This window comes from Hevea brasiliensis, unplaced genomic scaffold (genome assembly GCF_030052815.1).
Source record: "Hevea brasiliensis isolate MT/VB/25A 57/8 unplaced genomic scaffold, ASM3005281v1 Scaf361, whole genome shotgun sequence".
In the NCBI taxonomy this organism is placed as follows: Eukaryota; Viridiplantae; Streptophyta; class Magnoliopsida; order Malpighiales; family Euphorbiaceae; genus Hevea; species Hevea brasiliensis.
Window position 1 is genome coordinate 8,741 of NW_026614875.1, and position 23,036 is coordinate 31,776.

Here is a 23,036-nt window from a genome sequence, read left to right on the forward strand (position 1 = left end):
CCTAAATCCAAATTGTAAAAAATTGGCCACATTCTAAAATTATAACGTATTATTATTATTATTATTATTAAACTACTGTAGTTTAAATCTTATTTATTTTTTTAATATTCTTTATAAATCACAAATATTTTTTTTAAAAGAAACTTTTAAACCTAGATGTAAGTAAATGAAATGCTTGAAATGGTTGGATGCGTGTGTTTTCAGCATGCTTCCTTGAGACTGAGCGTCTTTTATTACCCTTTGGTTCTAGGCTTGTAATTTTGTTCCCTCCAGAGATCCATTTAGCCTGTGTTTTCCTTGGCTGGGTACACTTGGATTTTTTAGTTTCGATGACTTGGATTACAAAGGGGGTAAAAGAAGAACGGAGAGGAAGACTATTCACAAAAAGCAATTGAAGGATCGAACATCTCCAGATCGCTCAAAGAGCTCAAACCAGGTTTCCCCTTGCTCTCCTTCAAATAGTGATATAAATCATGTCAATTCTCGCATTCGGAGCTCCAATCCTAAAAGGAGTTATGGAGATGTTCCTTTCAATGTTAGTGAGGAAGCTCATTAAATGTTAAAGCTTGGTAAAGACTTAATGTTGGGGTTCTTGATTAAACAGATTAATGCTGACATCGAATTGTGGAGGGACGCTATTTAATTATCTCTGTATTGGGATCTAGAGTTTTTGGTTTTCTTGATTCTCCTTTTATTTTGGCTATTTTGTCCTGTGCCTTGTGATTTTGCATTGATTTCCTGTGAAGTAGTTGGGTCGAATTCTGTTCATTGTTAGTTCCGTTTGTTATTAGTTTTCTTCATGGTGCTTGCTTTTGATGCTCTTGTTCCAAGGATTGGTGCTATTGGTTCCCCTTTGTAGTTTGGTTTGGTTCCCCTTTGTAGTTTGGTTTGGTTCCCCTTTGTAGTTTGTTTTGGTTCCTCCCCTCTCTGTGTTCAAGGGCACCTTTTTTTCATATCTTTAGTTGGGTCTCAAATTGTCGAGTTCTAATGTTTGGTTATGTGCCTCCTTTTGCTATTCTAACTTTTCAGTTCAGTGTTTGTTTCTTTTGCCTTTTTCACAGTGCTAACGAGTTTCACTGTTGGTTCTATGGGATTGTGGCAATATGCTTTGCTTTGGCAAGGCATTGTAAATAAGTGATTTAGCCTATAATTATGCAATCTTAGCCTATAATTATGGTGCAGGTCAAAATATATATTCTGCCGAGAATCATGATCCTTAATTTATGTAAACTTCCTAGATTAGTTCCTTTATATAGGATTTTCTTATTTTAGTTATTCGGTACACTGTATATAAATAGGATCTTTGTATACATGAGGACACAGTTGTTTTGACAACTCTTTTATGAAATACCAATATTAGCAATTATCAAGTTTACATGGTATTAGAGTGTGGTTTTGCTTTGATCCTTGAAGAGTCATTTTAAGACAATTCTGATTGTCTTAGTTTCAGCATCAATAGCACCACTGGTGATTGCTTGCTTCACGTGCAAGAATTGCTGAATCTGCTTCCTTTGGTTTCTCCACTCCAGGTGTGATCTGTACCTTGCTTCCTTTAATTCTATGGATTGTGATAAATCTGATACAATATCTGTTAAGTTTAATGGGAGGAACTATTCCCTATGGGAATTTCATTTTCGTATTTTTATTGAAGGTAAGGGACTTTTGAATGTTTTGGATGGTTCATTAAAAGAGCCTACAGATGATAAAGAAAAAGCAAAAATGAGAGTCAATAATGCTAGAGTTATTACTTGGATTTTAAATTCAGTTGAGAAAGACATAGCTTTAAGCTTGAGACCTTTTAGTACTGCTAATGAAAATTGGGTCCACTTACAGAAGTTATATTCTCAACCAAATCATGCTAGATTGTTTGAAATAGAATATGAAATTGCTAGAATCAATCAAGATGATAAGGATGTATGGACATTTTACTCTGAAGAGTCTGAACTCATATGATTATGGACTGAACTTGATATGGTTTCTATGAGTCTTGTTGACAAATCAGCCTATGCAGATTTTAAAAAAGAAAGGGACAGAAATAGGGTGCTGCAATTTCTTATGAAGCTTAGGCCAGAATTTGAGAATATAAGGGTCACTATATTCAATCATGGGATCACAGATTTTGATTCAGTTTTGGTAGAGTTACTTCGAGAGGAAACTCAGCTACAAACTCAAGCTAATTTGGATCCAAAAACTAATAATGTTGATACGATCTTTTTTGCTTCTTGTAGTAGACCACCAATGAAGAAAATGATTGGGGAAAATGGAACAGTTCAATGCAGATTTTGTGGAGAAATGTAAAGTTGCTAGTCTACTTGTGCAACCTTAAAAGCATTTTTTTTGGAGCTCAGTGGCACTGTTACCTGAATTTTCATGCAGAGATAGGACATTTTATAATTGACAGTTGCATCACAAATTATTTTATTAAAGTATCAAGAAGTTAGATTGTGTATAGTGTTGAAGTTGCTGGCCTTTTCTAATGTCTTGGTATTTTAGTGTTCTTGGTGTTTTAGTAAGGTTTTCCTATCCTTTTTTTATCTAATAAAATCTTTTTCTTAAAAAAAAAAAAACATTATCACTGGTTAGTCCCTAAGGAATTTGGTTCAATCCTTCCAAATACAGCCTTTATAAAAATGTCAAGGAATAGTTTTGACTTTTGATGGTAATCTTCCTTCTTCAATTGGTGAGATAGGAGGACTATCTTTTCTGGATTTGTCTAATAATAAATTCTCATAAGAGTTGCTGGAAGGAAGTTTGCGAATTGTACCAATTTAGATATATTAATTCTATCAAGCACCAATTTTCAAGGGAAGATTTTTCCCAAGAATATGAACATGAGAGACTTGAGGGTCTTAAAATGAATAATAACAACTTCAGTGGGATGGTTGTAGACTAGTTGAACAGTCCATTGCTAACTGTTTTGGACTTATCCAATAATAAGGTATTAAGTGCAATTTCGATTCAGCTATGTTAATTTGAGCATTCTTGAAATTTTAAAATTCTCACTTAATAGGTTATATGGTCTATGCCTTCTTACTTCAACGCTTCAACTTTGCGATTCTTATTTCTTGAAAAGAATAGTTTAAGTGGTTTTATACCCCATGTGCGTTCTAAAATTCGTAATTTAATGGCACTGGATCTAAGCGACAATAGGTTATCTTGAAAAATTCCACCTTGGATCGGCCAGCTTTCCAAATTGTGAGTTCTTTTTGTTATAGTCGGCATGCAAATCTAAGACATATACAAATCACACAATCGCACAGTATAGAAAAAATAAGAAGAATAACACATGATTTAACGTGAGTCGACCGTAAGGTCTATGTCCACGGGCAAGACAAGAGAAAAAGTTTCACTATGATAAAAAAAACAAGATACAATCACTCAGAACTCTCAAATCTTAACTCCAGTGTATTTCTCAAATAATATCTTACAACTCTACCGCAAAGGGCAGAATATTACAATATTTATAATGGTCTTTAAAAAAAATCAATATATATATATAATAACAAATATAATTTCTTTTGGCAAATAACAAAGTTATTTACTAATCCCATCAATAATAAAAAATTATTTTATTTATAATTATTAATTTTATTGTTGCGAATTGAGATGAAAAAATATAATTTAGTCAGTGCTTTTAAATTCTAAAATTCAACTCACTTATATTTGTAAGATTATCTAAATATATTACTTTTCTTTATACAAAATTTTCAACTTTTAAAAGTTCAGAGATTTTGAATTTGGAGCACAATGAATTAACAGGATGTAGTCCTGAATATATGTGGACTCTACCTTTTCTCAAATTATTATCTTTATCCAACAACAAACTCAATGGCTCTTTACCGAATCAAAGTAAGTAGCAAAATTCCAATTTTGTTATTATCAATTGTAATGATTTTGTTACATAGAATGGAGATGATTGTTATTCTTTGTTATATAGGTTTGTGTGGCTTGAAGAGTCTTCAAGAGTTAGATCTCAGAGCTTCAAGAGTTAGATCTCAGATTTAACAAATTTAGGGGCAGTCTTCCACAATGCCTTGACAATTTGACATCTCTCATATTCTTAGATGTGTGTGGAAACCAATTAACAGGCCATATTCCTTCATCTTGGCCAGCTAACCTTAAATGTATTAGTGTTAGCAATAATCTTCTCGAGGGCTATTCTCTTTCAATTTAATTGCTAATTATTCCACCCTTGAGGTGGTTCTATTAAGTGGCATAACATTGCATTTGATGAAACTAGTTAGATTCCAACATTTTAGATAAAAGTTCTTATAATGCAAAGTTGTGGTCTTGATAGTATTCCTGAGTTTCTCTTTCACCAATTCAAATTGGAAGTCCTCGACTTGTCTCACAACAAACTCAAAGGAAGGTTTCCTAATTGGTTGCTTGAGAACAATGGAGGATTTGAGATCCTAAATCTTATGAATAATTCTTTCAATGGGTGGCTTGAAGAAATTGGTGCAAAGATGCTTCTGAATATGGGATATCTTAATTTAGCCAGAAATTGTTTTCAAGGTTATTTTCTTTTTTCTGCTAGCGATGACTGTAAATTGAGAGATTTAGATTTGTCTTATAACAACTTCTCAAGAGAAGTACCAGAGACTACTTTCAAGTGTTTGTGATCCTTAATGAAAAGCTTGTGTTTGTGATCCTTAATGAAAAGAAAGCACATTTTGTTTGTCTTTTATTTTGGATCCTTTATACCATAATGTGATGGAATGTGATTAATTACTTATCAGCTATAAGGGGGATTTTATTGCAGAAGATCATTGTCAAGAGTATTTTTCAATTCTAATGTGAGGAATGCGCCAATGAAACTTGGAGGTAAAATAACAAGTTGCCATAAAAAGGAAACATTAAGTAGAGATGTGCAATTAAGGTTTCTATGGAGCCAATAGAATAAGATAGGTGGTAAAAGTTTTTTGCTGCTTTATTGGGAGTGTAAGATGCTTTCTAGGCAATTTACTGTTCTTGAATGCATGTGCTTTAACAATTCTCTGTGACTTATAGGGTAATAAATGTTTTTCAGCTTAAGGGTTGTGCTTTACCAGTCTTGTGTCAAGGAATCATCTGGAGGTCAGTCACCTCACCACTCCTTTGATGATTCAGAAGCATCTAGGTGTCTTGTTCGACAAGTAATTAAAGAGAGTTTGACCAAGTTGGAGGAGATGCCTGTTGCTTCTTAAAGGTCCATTAGACAGGAACTGGGTTCATGTTGGATGCAACATCTGCAAAAGCAGGAAACTCCATCAGTACTGATTCTAAACACTCTGAGGAGGATACCAAGACCGAACATGCTGTAAAAGGTCTTGGAAAAGAATTTAAGTTCTTGAAGAAGACGGATAAAAAAACTAGTATGAATGGCACCCTTGAGAAGGAAGAAACTAAAACTGGCCTCTGCAGACTAAATGTGAGAACTGAAGAAGGATGGCATAGCAATGGAGACTCCAACAGTGAGAATGAATTGAAGGAATTGATTTCTGAAGAAGCCTTCTTCTGTCTGAAAGAATCTGGAACTGGCATTCATTTAAAGGTTTTTGAAAGTCTCTTTTTCCTTATAAATTTTCTGCTTGTTTCTGTCCCTTCCTGTTGTTCTTGCAGCACCAAATATTTGCTGCTTATCTGTTGGACTTGCAACAGCAGTGGATGAGCTTATTCAAATGGCATATGGATATTATAATGAAATTGCTTTGCCAAAGCTGGTAATACTTTGTTTATACAGTCAATTGCTCAAGGACAATAACTTTTATGTGGTTTTGTGTATGATTTATGATCTATGGGCCGGGTGGTAAGTATTCTGTGTAGGCATGTTGAGTTAGTATGTGTCTTACTCTCATATTATATATCTGTATGCTATATTTAGTGAGTTCATTTTGTGCAAACCAGCTAAATCAAAGCATATCATACAAGTCATAATATTTCTCTGGGAAGCATACTGCCTGATAAATATTTTTGTATCTTTAACTGTTGCAATCCTTTGAATATATCCTTATGTAGTGTAAAATCATTTTGGAAAAGAGTTATTTCATTGAAGATTTTCATACTTGCATATGTTTTAAGTAAAATATTCTAATTTTATTGGTTCTGATCTTGTTGTAATCAGTTCGAACTGGCAGAGAAGCTTCCTCATTTACAATCACTTTGTATCCATGAGATGGTTACTACAGCTTTCAAGCACATAGTGAAAGCAGTTATTGCATCTGTGGAGAATGTAGCAGACCTATCGGCAGCCGTAGCTTCTTCCCTAAATTTCTTCTTTGAATCATGTAATATGGAAGATAATGACCAAAATATGAAGGATGATTATAATCTCAAATTGCATTGGTTACAAAAGTTTCTTTCTAGAAGATTTGGTTGGACATTAAAAGATGAGTTTCTCCACTTGAGAAAGTTATCAATTCTTCAAGGACTTTGCCATAAGGTACCCCTTTTTAAAATTGTTTTTGGCTGCTGAATATATTTGAAATGTGGTTCTCACTAATAATTATTTTTCCAGGTGGGGCTGGAGTTAGTTCCAAGAGATTATGATATGGAATGCCCAAACCCTTTCAGGAAATTTGACATCATCAGCATGGTTCCTGTGTGTAAGGTTGGAGTTCATCATCTGTCAATCTGAAAATTTCATTCTTAGTGAGCTATTAGTAAATTCAATATGAATGAGGTATTTATGCTATGTTGTACAGCATGTAGGATGCTCTTCAGCAGACGGATGAAATTTATTGGAGTCATCCAAGATTTCTCTTGATAAAGGAAAGCTGGAGGATGCTGTTAATTATGGAACAAAGGTGTTAACTCATTCAATGGATACATATATGCTACATTAATCCCTTTGTTTAAGTTAGACACTCATTGTTCTCATAATATGTCTATTTACATTGAAGGCACTAGCAAAGATGATAGCTGTATGTGGTTCCTATCATTGGACTACTGCAAGTGCTTATAGTCTTCTAGCTGTAGTTCTTTACCACACTGGAGACTTAATCAGGTATTAAAACTTCTCTGCCATGTATCTGCTTTAGTTTTAGGAATTTGATTTGGGTCATTCTTATTTCCCTTCAAGCAAAGGCATTTGTCTAAATCATTAGAATTATTTGTTAAAGTGAAGCATAAAATGGTTTAATTGGTATATGATTGGATGTAAAAAAGATTCCAAGTTCTTAATATCTCTAATTATAGAATGGCTATTCAAGAATCAGAGTAGATCTTAGAAGTTACTGCAGTGCGTCAGTTTCTTATTAATATGAGTTATTTTTTGTGGCTTGAATTTTGGATATATTTTTCAAGGACTCGAATTATGACTCAACTCTAAAGTTTTCGTGCTGCGACCCGATTGGGATAAGAAGTGAGATCTGTGGTGGTATCGGAGGGCATGGGCTGATAGTGGAACTTTTTTCATCATGGTGAAACTTTTTTTGAAAGTCCTGAGTGATTGTATCTTATTTTTTTCTTCATAGTGGAACTTTTTTTCTTTTGTCTTGCCTGTGGACGTAGACCTTGTGATTGAACCACGTTAAATTCTATGTTATTCTTATTCTTTTTTCTATACTGTGTGATTGTGCGATTTGTGTGTATGCCTTAGATTTACATGCTTGTTATAACAATATGGTAGGTGTTTGCATGTTTGAGCATCGATGCAATTTAGTTCAAAATATTAAATGTTTTAGTTATGTGAAATTGTCATGAGCTCTAACTATGTTTATAGGTGGGTTTCCACCATTTTGATTTTCTTTTTGGCATCTCCAGGGATTAATTGAGGATATAACTGCTAGTTATTTTATTTTATTTCTTTTACTTTTTTAGGCAAATATATATCAGCAAAAGGCTTTGGATATTAATGAGAGGGAACTTGGGCTTGACCATCCAGATACAATGAAAAGCTTTGGAGATCTTTCTGTGTTTTATTATCGTCTTCAACATATTGAGTTGGCTTTGAAGTAAGTAAAATTGAATATGCACTGGACTTTTTTCTTTGGGTAAACTACAAAAATTCCCTGAGTTTTGTTCTACATACATTTTCTTTCCTCAACTTTACACTTTAGTCGTTCATGTATAAGACATGATTTTTTTTTTTTGAAATTACACTTACTACAATTTATTCCTTGAAATTTTAAACTTTGATCAAACTTTAAGTCCCTGAATTGTTACATTATAAACACTTTACTTCCTCAAAATCTTGCATTTTTTTTACTAATGGTAGTATAATGATTAAATTAACTAATTTTCAATCAGTAGGGTCAAAGGCATATGTTAAGCCAGGTCTTTAGTAATTTACCTTTTTCTTTATTTGCTAATCATCTTTGCACATTTAATTACTGAATTAACTAGACTATAATTAATGATGCCAGAAAAACAGAAGTTCTTCAAATGAACTTCATTGTTGAATCTGTCCCTTCACCCTTATATTGTAAATTATTTCAATGAGAACTGTTTTTCTGCTAAATGCAATTTTTAGATTGAATAAGCTATGTGGTTCTAGTTTATTCTTTTAATTGAGTTCCTGTAAAATTTTTGTTGTTTGTTTTTTGTACTTCATTGGCTCCCCTGATTGGTCCTAATTTTTTTGACAGGTATGTGAACCGTGCTTTGTTCTTTCTTCATTTTACCTGTGGACTCTCTCATCCTAATATTGCTGCAACATACATCAACGTGGCTATGATGGAAGAGGGCATGGGAAATGTTCATGTTGCTCTTAGATTTCTGCATGAAGCTCTAAAGTGCAATCTGAGATTATTAGGCGTGGATCACATACAGGTTACCCTCCCTCCCTCTCTCTCTCTCTCTCTCTCTCTCTCTCTCTCTCTCTCTCTCTCTCTCTCTGTGTCTCTTACAAAAACTGTGAGTAAACTCCTGCATGATAATATTCTATTAAGCTAAACTTTTTATAAGAAGGAATGAAGGCTAATTTTTATTTGCTTGTTTGCTTTTTGTCTGACAGACAACTGCAAGCTACCATGCGATAGCCATAGTTCTGTCATTGAAGGAAGCATATTCGCTCAGTGTTCAGCATGAGCAAACTACACTAAAGATACTTCAAGCAAAACTTGGACCAGAGGATCTTCGTACTCAGGTAACCTGAAAATGCATGGTCATGATCTATGTTGACTTGTCCATCAGTGTCCAGCTTTGGTTTCCAAGTGTTTAGACTAACTGAGTTCATGAGATTCACTATCACTGTGGATTGTCCAGCCCCTGTACCTTGTCCTTGGCCAGCTCTAAAGGGCTGGGTAACATAGTGGTTGTAAATAGCATTTTTTGTTTTAATGTCATGCAGTCTTGGCTACTCGGGATCAATCTGTTGGAGAGTGATATCTGATACTGCTTGAGGTGCTGCATTTTCTCATGCAGGATGCTGCTGTGTGGCTTGAATATTTTGAATCCAGGGCTCTAGAGCAGCAAGAAGTAGCACGAAATGGAACTCCAAAGCCAGATGCATCTATTGCAAGCAAAGGTCACCTTAGGTATTGATATGATATTCTCCACATTACTTGTTTTTAGATCAGCAACTATAGCTAGGGGTACCAAAATCTGTGATCCTTTGTTGCAGTGTATCAGACCTCTTGGATTACTTCAGTCCCGATTAAGATTCTAGAGGAAGTGATGCATAGGAGAAACAGCGGCGTGTGAAGGTAGTATATATTGCTTTTGTTGGTTTGGTTTGCCAACACTTATATGCCCTTTAATTTCCTTGTATGCTGCTGATGTGAGACTTGTTCCCACAAGCCATATATTCCAACAGCTTGTTATTAGAACTTCTAATCGCAACTTGGTCTGACAGTTTCTTGTTAAGTCATCTTTTTCCTTGAATTTGAGGTTAAAATCTAACTCCGCCTAAGTAGTTTGCGCTTAGCCGGTCCCAAGCCCGGATAAAGGAGGAGGGTTGCGGTAGGTGACAACCAGCGTAAAAATTTCGTCACACCCTATGATATGGATTCAAATGATATAAACGTTGGGGCGTCCTCTACTAACGACGCGCTACATCGGAGCTCGGGTGTAGTGATAAATATGCAAGGGTGTAGGGCGTTCACCGAAAGCGACGCGCCATGCTAGCGCCCGGGTATGGTGTTAAGTGAGCAAGGGTTCCCACATCATGGACGGGTGTGGGTAAAGAAGTTAGTCCATAGGACAGATAGTAGAACAAATAGTGGAACAGAACACAAGATAGACATAGAAAACAATAGAAGATATCATAGAAGAAGACCAATTAGGAAGGAGCAGGATAGGAGCAGGATCAGGGTTGGTACTTGGAATGTTGGATCACTTACAGGAAAATTAATGGAGCTTGTGGATACCTTGGAAAGGAGAAGGGTGAATATTGGTTGCATTCAGGAGACTAAATGGGTAGGAGAGAAAAGTAAGGAAGTGGGTAATTCAGGGTACAAACTGTGGTTTACCGGAAAGGAGAGAAACAAGAACGGAGTGGGTATAATCATAGACAGAACATTGAAAGACGAAAAGAGTAGGAGATAGAATTATGCTAGTAAAGCTAGTACTAGAAGGAGAAATAATAAATATAGTTAGTGCTTATGCCCCACAAATAGGACTAGACAGTGAGAGTAAACAAAGGTTTTGGGAAGATATGGATGATTTAATGCAAAGCATACCGAATGAAGATAATGTTTTCATTGGTGGAGATTTGAATGGACATGTAGGAAGTGATAGACAAAGTTATGAGAATGTTCATGGAGGTTTTGGTTTTGGCAGTCGAAATGAGGAGGGAAAAAGTATCCTGGATTTTGCTATGGCATACGACCTAATACTAGCAAATACCTACTTTATAAAAAGAGAGTCACATTTAGTGACTTTCAAAAGTGGGCAACATAGAAGCCAAATCGACTTCCTCTTAACCAGGAAGACAAATAGAGCTCTATGCAAGGATTGCAAGGTCATTCCAGGAGAGGCTTTAACAAGTCAACATAGGTTGGTGGTCTTGGATGTCAAGTTTAGGAACAATTCAAGTAAGGTCAGAAGAAATAGTGTAGCTTGAACAAAGTGGTGGGAGTTGAAAGGAATAAAGCAAGTGAAGTTCAAAAATGAGCTTCTCGAGTTCGAAGCATGAAAGCTAAATATGGAGGCCAATAATATGTGGATACAGATGGCATCAAAGATTAGAGAAGTAGCTAGAAAAGTATTTAGAGAGGGTAAAGGACATGGACCACTCTCAAAAGAGAGATGGTGGTGGAATGAGGAAGTACAAAAGGCAGTGAAGAGAAAAAGAGAATGTCATAAGAAATTACCTAAATGTGATAATAATGAGGCATATGAACTGTACAAGATAGTAAAGAAATAGGCAAAAAAGGCAGTAAGTCAAGCAAGAGTACAGGCCTTTGAAAAGTTATATGAGAAACTTGGAACCAAAGAAGGAGAAAAAGATTTTTATAGATTAGCAAGAAGGAGAGAAAGAAAATGTCAAGATCTCAATCAGGTTAGGTGCATTAAGGATAAAGAAGGAAAAATGTTGGTAAAAGATGAGGACATTAAAGAAAGATGGAGAAATTATTTTAATGATCTCTTTAATAATAGTCAAAATGGTAATAGCGTGAATATAGATTATAGAACAATAGAAAAGAATGTAAATTATACTAGAAGGATTCGATCTTTAGAAGTAAAGGAAGCACTTAAGAGAATGAAAGTGGGTAAAGCCTGTGGACCCGATGAAATACCAATTGAAGTGTGGAAGTATTTGGGAGATATGGGAGTGGCATGGTTAACTAAATTGTTTAATAAGATCCTAAACTCAAAGAAAATGCCTGATGAATGGAGGAAGAGTATTTTAGTACCTATTTTTAAAAATAAGGGAGACATACAGAGTTGCTCAAATTATAGGGGAATTAAACTCATGAGCCATACTATGAAGTTGTGGGAGAGAGTTGTGGAGCATCGACTACGTCGTGATACTTCTATCTCTCTCGATCAATTTGGTTTCATGCCCAGTCGTTCAACTATGGAAGCGATCTTTCTCATTAGAAGCTTGATGGAGAAATATAGAGATGTGAAGAAAGATCTATACATGGTTTTTATTGATTTGGAGAAGGCTTATGATAGTGTTCCAAGAGAGGTCTTATGGAATGTGTTAGAACAAAAGAGGGTATCTATTAGGTACATACAAGTATTGAAAGATATGTATGAAGGAGCAACTACTATTGTGCGCATAGTGGGAGGGGACACGAGATTTTCCGATCTCAATTGGATTACACCAAGGATCAGCCATAAGCCCTTACCTTTTTACATTAGTTTTAGATGAACTGACGAAACATATACAAGAGAGTATTCCTTGGTGCATGATGTTTACGGATGATATTGTTCTGATAGATGAGACACGAGAATGAGTCAATAGAAAGCTAGAACTTTGGAGAAGTACTCTAGAGTCAAAGGGTTTTAAGTTAAGTAGAACGAAGACAGAATACATGCATTGCAAGTTCAGTGAAGGCCAAACTGGTGATAGGGAAGGAGTTAGTGTGAATGGAGTGGACAAAGTAATCACTTTAAATATCTAGGCTCGACCTTCAAGTAGATGGGGGATGTGAGGAGGATGTTAGTCATAGGATTAAAGCCGGATGGTTGAAGTGGAGATGTGCCACGGGAGTTTTATGTGATCGTAAGATTCCCAATAAATTAAAAGGAAAATTTTACGACCGGCTATGTTATATGGTAGTGAGTGTTGGGCACTGAAAGAGTCGTATGCATCTAAGATAAGAGTTGCAGAGATGAGAATGTTAAGGTGGATGAGTGGCCATACTAGACTAGATAAAGTCCGTAATGAGAGTATTAGAGAAAAGGTAGGAGTGGTGCCAATTGAAGATAAGTTGAGAGAAGGGAGATTGAGGTGGTTTGGTCATGTGAAGCGTAGACATACGGAGGCTCTAGTTAGACAAGTAGAGCACATTAGGTTAGAGGATAGAAAGAAAAAAAGGGGTAGACCTAAATTGACTTGGAGGAGAGTAATACAACATGACTTAGAAGCATTACACATTTCTGAGGATTTAACCCAAAATCGTTCAGAGTGGAAAAAGCGAATCCATATAGCCGACCCCAAATTTTTGGGATAAAGGCTTAGTTGAGTTGAGTTGAGTTGAGTTGAGGTTAAAATCTATTGGTCTGTTGCCAATTTTTCTTTTGAAGACTGTTGTATCCCACCAATCTAATGAAATAATTAGATAATCAGAATGGAGTTGTTAAGTTCAGATTGGCACAAGGACATCTGTCCAATCAGCTTTTTATACAGTTTCATAAACGGCAAGAGTTACATCAGGTTGACCTTGGTTTGCCCATAATTGAGGAAGAAAAAAAGGGGGAACCTGACATTGTATTGAAGTTCTGTAAATTGGAGTTCCCTAAAAACCTAAAATCTTGGATTGTTGCTTTTGCTGAGCATCTTAAATTCCTCAAAAATGTCATTTGAGCAAATTCAGTGTTGTCTACTTAATTTAGCATCTTCTGAGCTATCTAAAGTCTTAACTTTGATATAATAGTTCTGCTAATTGAAGAGAACAAAATAGCAACTGATCTTTCCTTGTATTAAAATTTGGCAGGTATTGCAGATCAATGATAAAGCCCTTCAGGCCCTCAAAATGAAATGGTTGAAGATGCCATGTTCCATGAAAGATTGGAAAATGCAATGACCAGTTATTAGCAAAACCAAAATAATATTATTACAAACTCTATACAACTGCTGATGACTAGTTATTACATGTACATACATTTACGTACATCAAACTAAATATTACAATCAGGGTATAAAATATACTCGACAAAACTTCAAGGATGTGGCTCCAAGATCTTCAGCAACTCACTCTGCTGCTTATCTAGTCTCTATATCTGCGACCGCAATAACAGCCATTGCTGAGTACTATGACTCAGTGGTGCACAACATACTAAAATAACATTTATGCATAATTCAAATCATATTTATTCAAATATTGAACTGAACATGAAAAATAGATACAAAACATGATTTATAAATTTTTAGTCCAAACACTTTCATTTAGGAAGTCTCAAAATGAATTTCATGAAAACACATAGTTATATCATGCCATCCGAAACAATATTCATCTCAATAGCTGGAGGCTTATGAGTAATAACAAGGCTAGCGAGCTAAAATATATGGGTACCCATTCAAATTTTTTCTTCTACGGGTACACACCTCAACACTTCAGCCAGAGGAGGAATCAAAATTCAAAACTAATTTTCCCCACTAGTCATGCTAGTGAGGCATTCAAATATATGGTCATGACACTGTGGTTTCAAAACTGTCTTAGCAATTTACTAAACATTTATTGCCATTTCAAACACATACAAGTAAACTTTCAACAATTTAAGTCAAAAGCGTAATAAACATTTCAATACAATTAAGTTACAATTTAGTATCACAATTCATTCAAAACAATTTGCAGAAGAAAATTTACTGAAATTTCTATGTTGTGCACAAACCTTATACGAGTCGTCTCCTGGCCTTGACTCGATGGTTCGGGTTCTTTCTCGGTATTCTTTTCGACTGAAACACATAATTTCAAAGTGTTTTAGTATCATAATTTATTATAAAATCTAAAGATAATTTCAAATCTAGTTATGACATTATTCAAGTTAATTTGTTGACTTTCTAATGCTTAATAGGTATGGAAATTCTAATTTTATCCACATACCACATTTTGGTTACATAACTTGTTGATTTTGGTTGTTTTCTTCAAATCTTAAGTCTCTTATGTGAAATTCCAAAATTTCAGATTTGGTGCTCTGTTTTGCACTGTTCCATTAGTCATATTGCTGTGAATAATTTGTCTAAATTTTCTTTATAGAAGTTGTTCCTTATTGTCTTAACTTTATTTCCCTTTTTGAATCACTCCATTTGGAGTTGTGTAACCCTAGTTATGGCCATTTGAACATGGCTGGCCGGATTTGGTGTTACCCAGAATTCTGGGCAAATTCCTGGTTATTGGCAGTTTTTGTGGGTTGACTACAGGTGGTTTTTCAAATAGGTTATGGTCAAAATTTGGATTTGTTTTTTTCATGAAAGTTGTAGGGCTATGTCTCAGCTTTCTTTCGGTATAAAATTCAGGTCATTTGGACCTTCCTAGACCAAGTTATGGTCATTTACGTAACTACTGTTCATTTGTTCTTTTTGTATAGGTCAGTTTGCCCAATTCCGGATTTGTCCTAATAGTTCACTAAGTTATGGTCACTTTCTAGGCATGATTCCTAAATGAAAAATGTGTCATTTTGTGTCTAGTTTCATTTCCAATTGGCCTCACACCAATTAGGTTGGTAAATTTTCAGTTTTGATCCCTAAAAAAGACCTAGGTCAAGTCACCTGCAGATTGACCTGCACCAATCCGAATTGGAACTTGGTTTCAACAATTCATACACATCACAAATGGTCACAATTGACCATTACTCAACTCAAATAAGGTTAACTACATCTTTTGGCCAATTCTCAAATTTTTCTCTAATTTCTTCAAAATGCTCAAACCCTAACTACACATAAAGTTCAATTTAATGCATTCAAAGTGCACATTCATGATCTCTACACTTAATGCACCTCAAATAACCATTCAAACACTTCAAACTAATTCATTTCAAACTCTAACTCTAGCTGGATAAATTTCATGTTTGGTCCCTCAACAATTATTTTTGTTTGATTTTAAGTTGATTTCTAATTTAATTGAGCTACAAACACAACATATAAACAAAGATTTTCAAATTCAATCACTTACCTCCACTTGAATCTCAACTTTTCAATTTCTTCCCTTTTCCTCTTTTCTTTTCTTCTTCAATCACCTTCTCAAGTTGGTCTAACAAGTTCTAATGGAGAATTTTGGGGCAAGGTAAGGTTTGATGGGTGAAATCAAGCTTTGTCCAAGCTTTAATGGAGGTTTTGTAATGGAGGAGGGAGAGAGAGTGAGGTAGCCGGCTGGTCTAGGAAGAAGATAGTGATTTTTGTTTTTCAATTTTTGGTTTTATCCCTTTTATTTGACTTAGTCAAATTTTAATTAAATATAATTTATTTGTGATGTCATAACTTATGTCATTTTGATGATGTTATTTCTTATTTTTCTTTTCTTTTATTTTTCCATTAGTTCTTTAATTTAATTCTTGATCCCGAAATTTTCTTTTCTCTAATTTTATTGGATAGTTAGGTCAGGTGTCAGCTCTAGGGGTGAATTGACCAAATTGCCCCTCGTCGATTCGATCCGATTTGCAAGTAATTCAATATTTCTTTCGGATCTCTGACCTAATTATTTAACCTGCTTAATAACTCTTTTCTGTGATTTTCTCTTTTCCATTGTGTTCGTAATAGTCCTAAGGACTGCAACATCACATTTTACGATTCAAAATTTGAGTTTAGACTGAACTCGCAGTCATTCCCGAAAAGGTCACCCATCGTTGTGACTCCCGGCTCATTTAACTTTTTGTATTTTGTTTTTCTTCTTTATATTTAACTATTTGGTAATTACTAATTATTTGTGTTCAGGGCTTAACTAGGTGTCTTAGATGTGGTTCTAATTTTCTTATTTGTTCGGACCGACACCGGTCACCGGAACAATGAAATATATTAGGCTATGCAAATAGGGGTGTTACAATACATGCCCTCCATGATTACGTAGTTGGCAAATTGCTGCTATTTGACAATGTGCATCAATTTGAGGGGGGATGTAAATAAGTGATTTAGCCTATAATTTGTTTGCTAATTTACAACCACCGCAAGTGCACGGATCGCGAACAAGTAATAAAGTAGTGAGTAAAATATCGTTCCCGCGAGAACCATATTGAGTACCAAGTTATAGTGACTTTAATTATCTAGACGATCAAATTGTATAAAACTAGTAATTAAATCTAAATTAAAAGAAATAAAATCTAAAACAATTAACAAAACTTGAATATTAATTAATAAAAATATTCTAAAGCTAGGGATTCACACTTCAATCAATTATAGAATCAATCTAATTCATTCAATACATGGGAGATTATTACTTTGAAGGAGATTAATCCAAAGTTATCTTACGTCCTTTCTCAAGGAACTCAAAGTGTATTTTAATTAACTTAAACCCTACTTTCGTGGCTACTAAATTAATTAAAACCCATTATGTTCTTTGATTAATTGTTAAATCTACATAGAATTTCAACTTATCTCTAAATCAAGAATCCTAAGTTCAAAATCTTGATTTTCAATATTAATCTTCACCTTTCAGTCCTTCAATTAATATCTAGAATCAATACTAAGGTGGGTACCAACACCCAATATATTAAATAAAATCAAGCAAGACCCATAATTAAATTGAGAGTGCTACATCCGTAACCCTAGAACAAAGAAACTACTCACACATGGTGAGTTTTACAATCAAGTTTATAAAATAAAGAAAAGACAGGAGAAAAAATAGAATGAAAGAACCAAGATGGAGAATTGCAGCCTTGGACTTTTGAAACGTCAGTTGAAAATCTCTTCTAGCAATCTTGCAGATCTTATTTCTCCTTTACCTCTCTTAAAGTTAATGTGCATTCTTGAATGTAAATTTTTTCTCCCCCTTAATTCTTGACTTATTATATTTATATCTGCTGTAAAAACCCTTATTTCAGAGTCCTAAAAGCCTTAAAAGTCCGTCCAGGCCGAGTTGAAAGGAAGAAAAGTCGAGTAAGAATTGTTGTTAGGGGACTTTACATGGGCCATGTAGTGTTACACGCCCCGCGTAACTTTCTGTTGCTTTGTTTTCCGAGTTTTCTTCTGTCCAAAAGATTGAACGGGGTAGATTACACGGCCTGTGTAATGCTTCTGGCCCTGTATTCTTCACGTTTTGACATCCAGATCTTTTTCAAACTCGTCTTTGGCTCTATAATCATATAAAAAATCTGATAAAATATAAAAATCAAAGAATTGGGTTGGATTAATATGTTTTCTAAAATATTATTAAAAACACTTAAAAATAAGCATCAAAGACACTAAATGCTAACAAGATGCAATGAATATCAACCCTAAATTTCTATATAATTTGACTTCATCATAATTATGCAATCTTAGCCTATAATTATGGTGCAGGTCAAAACATATATTCTGTCTATAATCGTGATCCTTAATTTATGTAAATTTCCTAGATTACTTCCTTTGTATAGGATTTTCTTATTTTAGCTATTCAGTGTACTGTATATAAGTGGGATCTTTGTATACATGAGAAAACACAATTGTTTTGACAACTCTTTTATGAAATACCATTATTAGCAATTATCAAGTTTACAAGCATATGAGATAGGGAGAGATTTAGTTTCTATTTGGAGTTTTGGGTTTTTGCTATCATATTGGTTCTACTTTATGTATATCTTGTAGGCTTTGTTGGAATTGTTTGGATTGGTGGTTCAAGGTCTTGCTATGTGAATGAAATCTTTCATTTAATTGCAGTCCAATTGGTTATTTGATTTGAACAACAATGAACATAGAGGGCTCATGAGGCATTAGATTTTCGAGGATGCTTTTCCATGCACCTGCTACTGCAGTTGCTAGTCTACTTGTGCAACCTTAAAAGCATTCTTTTTGGAGTTCAATGGCACTGTTACCTGAATTTTCATCCAGAGATAGGACATTTTATAATTGGCAGTTGCATCACAAATTATTTTATTTAAGTATCAAGAAGTTCGATTGTGTATAGGGTTGAAGTTGCTGGCTGTTAGAATCCTTGTAATTATTGGGTGTATCAGTAATTACAGGAAACTTATGTAATTAGAATCCCTATAACTGGCTAGGTCTTTATTTAGTTTCCTTTTTGTGCTTGTAACTCACCTTATATAAATAGGGAACCTTGTGTATGGTTATACAATAAGAAGAAAAATTATTTTTCCTCCAAATTTACTGTTCTCAACATGGTATCAGAGCGGAGCCAATTTTTTTGGCATAAATTTCTCTGAACAGTACCGGGTCTAGGGTTTTATAAAGGCTAGTACTTGGAGCGCCGCCTACGACGGGAGTTGGACATCACCACCCAACCCAAACGGCAGCCCACTTGCCAATTGGCACCTTCCCGAAGGAATCACCGCCGTCAGACCACGTGCGTGAATACACGCGCCTTGTTTGTCCCTGGCTTCTCCCACACGTGCTGGTGCATGGAGCCCTTTCTGGTGACCTTTTCCGACCAAATCTCCTTTCGGCAACCTCGCTCCTGTACTGCGACTCTGTTCAACCCATCACTCCTTGCTGGTTTGTGTTTAATCATTGAGTCAATCTTGTATTTGGTACTATTTCTGTGAGAATTCTACTATTCACTGTAAGTGTATTTTCCCTTGTTCTTTGTTAAATATGGCTGATGGAAAGGCAATTTTGTAAGTGACAATCCCTCTATGCAAATTAGTCCTATGAAGCTTGATGGAACCAACAATCTTACTTGGTCAAGGTCTTGTCTTTTGTTCATTTAGGCTAGAGGACTACAGGGGTATCTTACCGGAGATAAGAAAAAACTAGATACTTCGACTTCTATTTGCAATCAGTAGGAGTCAAAAAATTCTCTTATCATGTCATGGCTCATCAATTCTATGCAACTACATATAGCTTGTGGGTATCTACTGTTTAACAGTGCAGCTACCGTTTGGAATGCCGTTTCCCAAACCTATTCTCAAGTTGGGAATGATGCACAGGTTTATGAGCTGAGAAACAAGGTTCATGGTATGAAATAAGGTGAGATGACTATTGCTCAGTATTATGCTAAATTGATTGGTTTGTGGCAGGAACTAGATTACATTCAGGACTTTCAAGCTACATGTCCTGCAGATGCTGATAAATTTCAAACATTGATTGAGAAAGAAAGGATCTATGATTTTCTTGCTGGACTAAATATGGAGTACGATCAAATACAAATTCAGGTTCTTGGTAAGGAGCCCATGCCTCCTTAAGGCAGACTTACTCCTATGTACAGCAAGAGGAAAGTCACAGAAATGCTATGGTTTATTCTTTACCAATTGACAAAGCAGAACTGATAGCTACTTCCTTTAAATAACAATCACAAGCATCTGATAAGGATCATTTACACTGTCATTATTGTGGCAAGTCGAGACATATGAAGGAACATTGCTTGAAATTACATGGTCGTCCAACTAAAGGGCATGGAGGAAAAAGGATGGGTTCTTCCAAACCTCAAGCACATGTTTTTGAGATAGTGGAATCATTTGAAGAAGTTTATGATAATAGGAGTTTTTCAAGTTCAGATATTTAGACCCTGAAACGTTTATTGTCACAACTGGAGTCTAAATCAACCACTGCTGCTTCCTCTAACTTTGTCAAGTTAGGTGTATCTCTTTTTGCCAATCTTGATAAATCCTTTTGGGTCATAGATTCAGGAGCAAAAAAACATATGACAGGCTCTTCAAACAAAATTTTGACTTGCTTTCCATGCTCAGGAAAAGAAAAAGTCCGTATAGCGGATGGATCTTTAACTACTATTTCCGGTATAGGTTCTGTTGCTTGTACTCCTACACTTAACCTTACTTCAGTTCTTCATGTTCCTAGTTTTCCTATAAATTTGTTGTCTGTTAGTGCTCTTACTCAAACTCTTAATTGCAAAATTGAATTTTTTTTCTACACACTGTGTTTTTCAGGAACTGAAAACAGGACAGACGATTGGCAATGGTAGAATGCAAGATGGCCTATATTTTTTAGATGACAAATGTGGGTTTCCAGACTAAGCTTTGCTAGGACACTATGACTAATAATAATGAGATTATTCAGTGGCATAGACGTTTAGGACATCCTTCTTTTCAAGTTTTAGAATGGTTATATCCTGTTTTGTTTAAAAGTGCAAATCTGAATTACTTGTTTGTGATGCTTGTGAACTTGCTAAACACACGACATTCTTATCCTTCAATTAATAATAAAAGCTTGGTTCCTTTTGAGACTATTCATTCTAATGTGTGGGGACCTACCAAACTGTTTCTTTATCTGGTTGTCGATGGTTTGTTTCCTTTATTGATTGTTGCACCAGATTAACTTGGGTATATTTGATGAAAGCAAAAAGTGAGGTGTTTACTTGTTTCAACAATTTCATAAAATGATTTGCACCCAATTTGATGCAAAGGTTAAAATTTTCAGAACAGATAATGGGACATAATATGTTAATAGTGCTTTTAGTGTCTACCTGGAGTCTTTTGGTATATTGCATCAAACTAATTGTGTTAACACCAGTGAACATAATGGGGTGTCTGAAAGAAAGAATAGACATTTGCTTGAGGTGGCTAGGTCTCTTATGTTCACTATGAATGTTCCTAAACCTTATTGGGGTGATGCTATCTTGTCAGCAACATATCTAATCAATAGAATGCCCCCGAAGACATTAAACTTTAAGAGTCCTTTAGAGGTTCTACAGGGTACCAATACCTATATTGTTCCTCCAAAAATCTTTGGGTGTGTTTGTTTTGTTCATAAGAATAATGTGGGCAAATTAGATCCTAAAGCTCTTAGATGTGTGTTTGTTGGTTATTTTAGAACAAAAAAGGGATATAAGTGTTATCATCCACCATCAAGAAAATACTTTGTAAGCATGGATGTTACTTTTAGGGAGTCTGAACCTTATTTTTCCACACAGTCATCTCTTCAAGGGGAGCATAAGAAGGAAGAGGTATCTTCTGATATTTCCCTACCTTTTTCTTTACTTATTAGTGATGTTCCTAACCAATACCAACCACCCAAACCAAAAACCTTAGGGAGATTGGATAGAGAGGATTTGCTAAGGTATGCTTGACGAAACAAGGTAGATATAAGTGTTGATGATGATACAGGGGTTGAGCATGATACCGTTGATCAACTTGATGTCCTAGATTCAATTCCTGAACATTCAGAAGAAGGTGAGTTTCCTTTGATTCTTAATAATCCAGGCTCTGGCTCTAATTCTTCTACTAATGATCTTGAAATTCCCATTGCTATCAGAAAAGGAGTTAGATCTTGTACTAAATATCCCATTTCCAAATTTGTGTCCTATGACTCTTTGTTTCCCTCCTATAGAGCCTTTGTATTGTCTGTTTCTTCTGTATCTGTACCACAGGATTGGAAGGAAGCATACCTTGATCCAAAGTGGAAGGCAGCTATGGTTGAAGAGATGAAAGCTTTGGTAAAAAATGGAACATGGGATCTTGTTGACTCTTCATTAGAAAAGAAACCAGTGGGTTGTAAATAGGTGTTCACAGTAAAACACAAGGCAGATGGATCAATTGAAAGATACAAGGCCAAACTAGTAGCAAAGGGCTATACTTAGACCTATGGAGTTGATTATGAAGAGACATTTGCACCTGTTGCAAAGATGAATACCATCAGAGTGTTATTATCCCGTGCAGCCAATCTTGAGTGGGATCTTCAACAGTTTAATGTCAAAAATGCCTTTTTACATGGAGATCTGGAAAAAGAAGTGTATATGAAAATTTCTCCAGGTTTTGATGATGTTAAGAGTAAAGGGAAGGTTTGCAAGTTGAAGAAAGCCTTGTATGGTTTGAAACAGTCACCAAAGGCGTGGTTTGATAGATTCAGTAAAGCACTGACTTCCTTTGGCTATCATCAAAGCAATGCTAATCATACCTTATTCATAAGACATTTTAGAGGTAAGAACACTTTGCTTATTGTCTATATGGATGATATAGTTGTGACAGGAGATGATAGGGAGGAAATTGCTCGATTGAAAACTCTCTTAGCCCAAGAGTTTGAAATTAAGGATTTGGGAAAGCTGCGGTATTTTCTTGGAATTGAAGTTGCTAGATCTGATAAAGGGATTTTTATCTCCCAAAGAAAATACATCCTGGATTTGTTAAAAGAAATTGGCATGTTAGGATGTAAACCCGTAGACACTCCTATTGAAACCAACCATAAGTTACAAGCTGGTGTTGGTGAGTTAGTTGACATGGGGAGATATCAAAGGTTGGTTGAGAGGTTAATTTATCTCTCACATACTAGGTCAGATATAGCCTATGCAGTAAGCCAGTATATGCACGATTCTCGGATATCTCATTGGGAGGCTGTGTTGCGTATTATCAGCTATCTGAAGTCTACGTGTGGGAAAGGTCTACTTTTCTTTAAGCATGATCAT

General features: G+C 35.3%; 1 pseudogene; it reads left to right on the forward strand.

Annotated features, from left to right (window-relative positions):
- The first annotated feature begins 250 nt into the window (after positions 1-250).
- Positions 251-13,785, forward strand: LOC110652904 (protein REDUCED CHLOROPLAST COVERAGE 3-like; annotated as a pseudogene).
- The last annotated feature ends 9,251 nt before the right edge of the window (positions 13,786-23,036 follow it).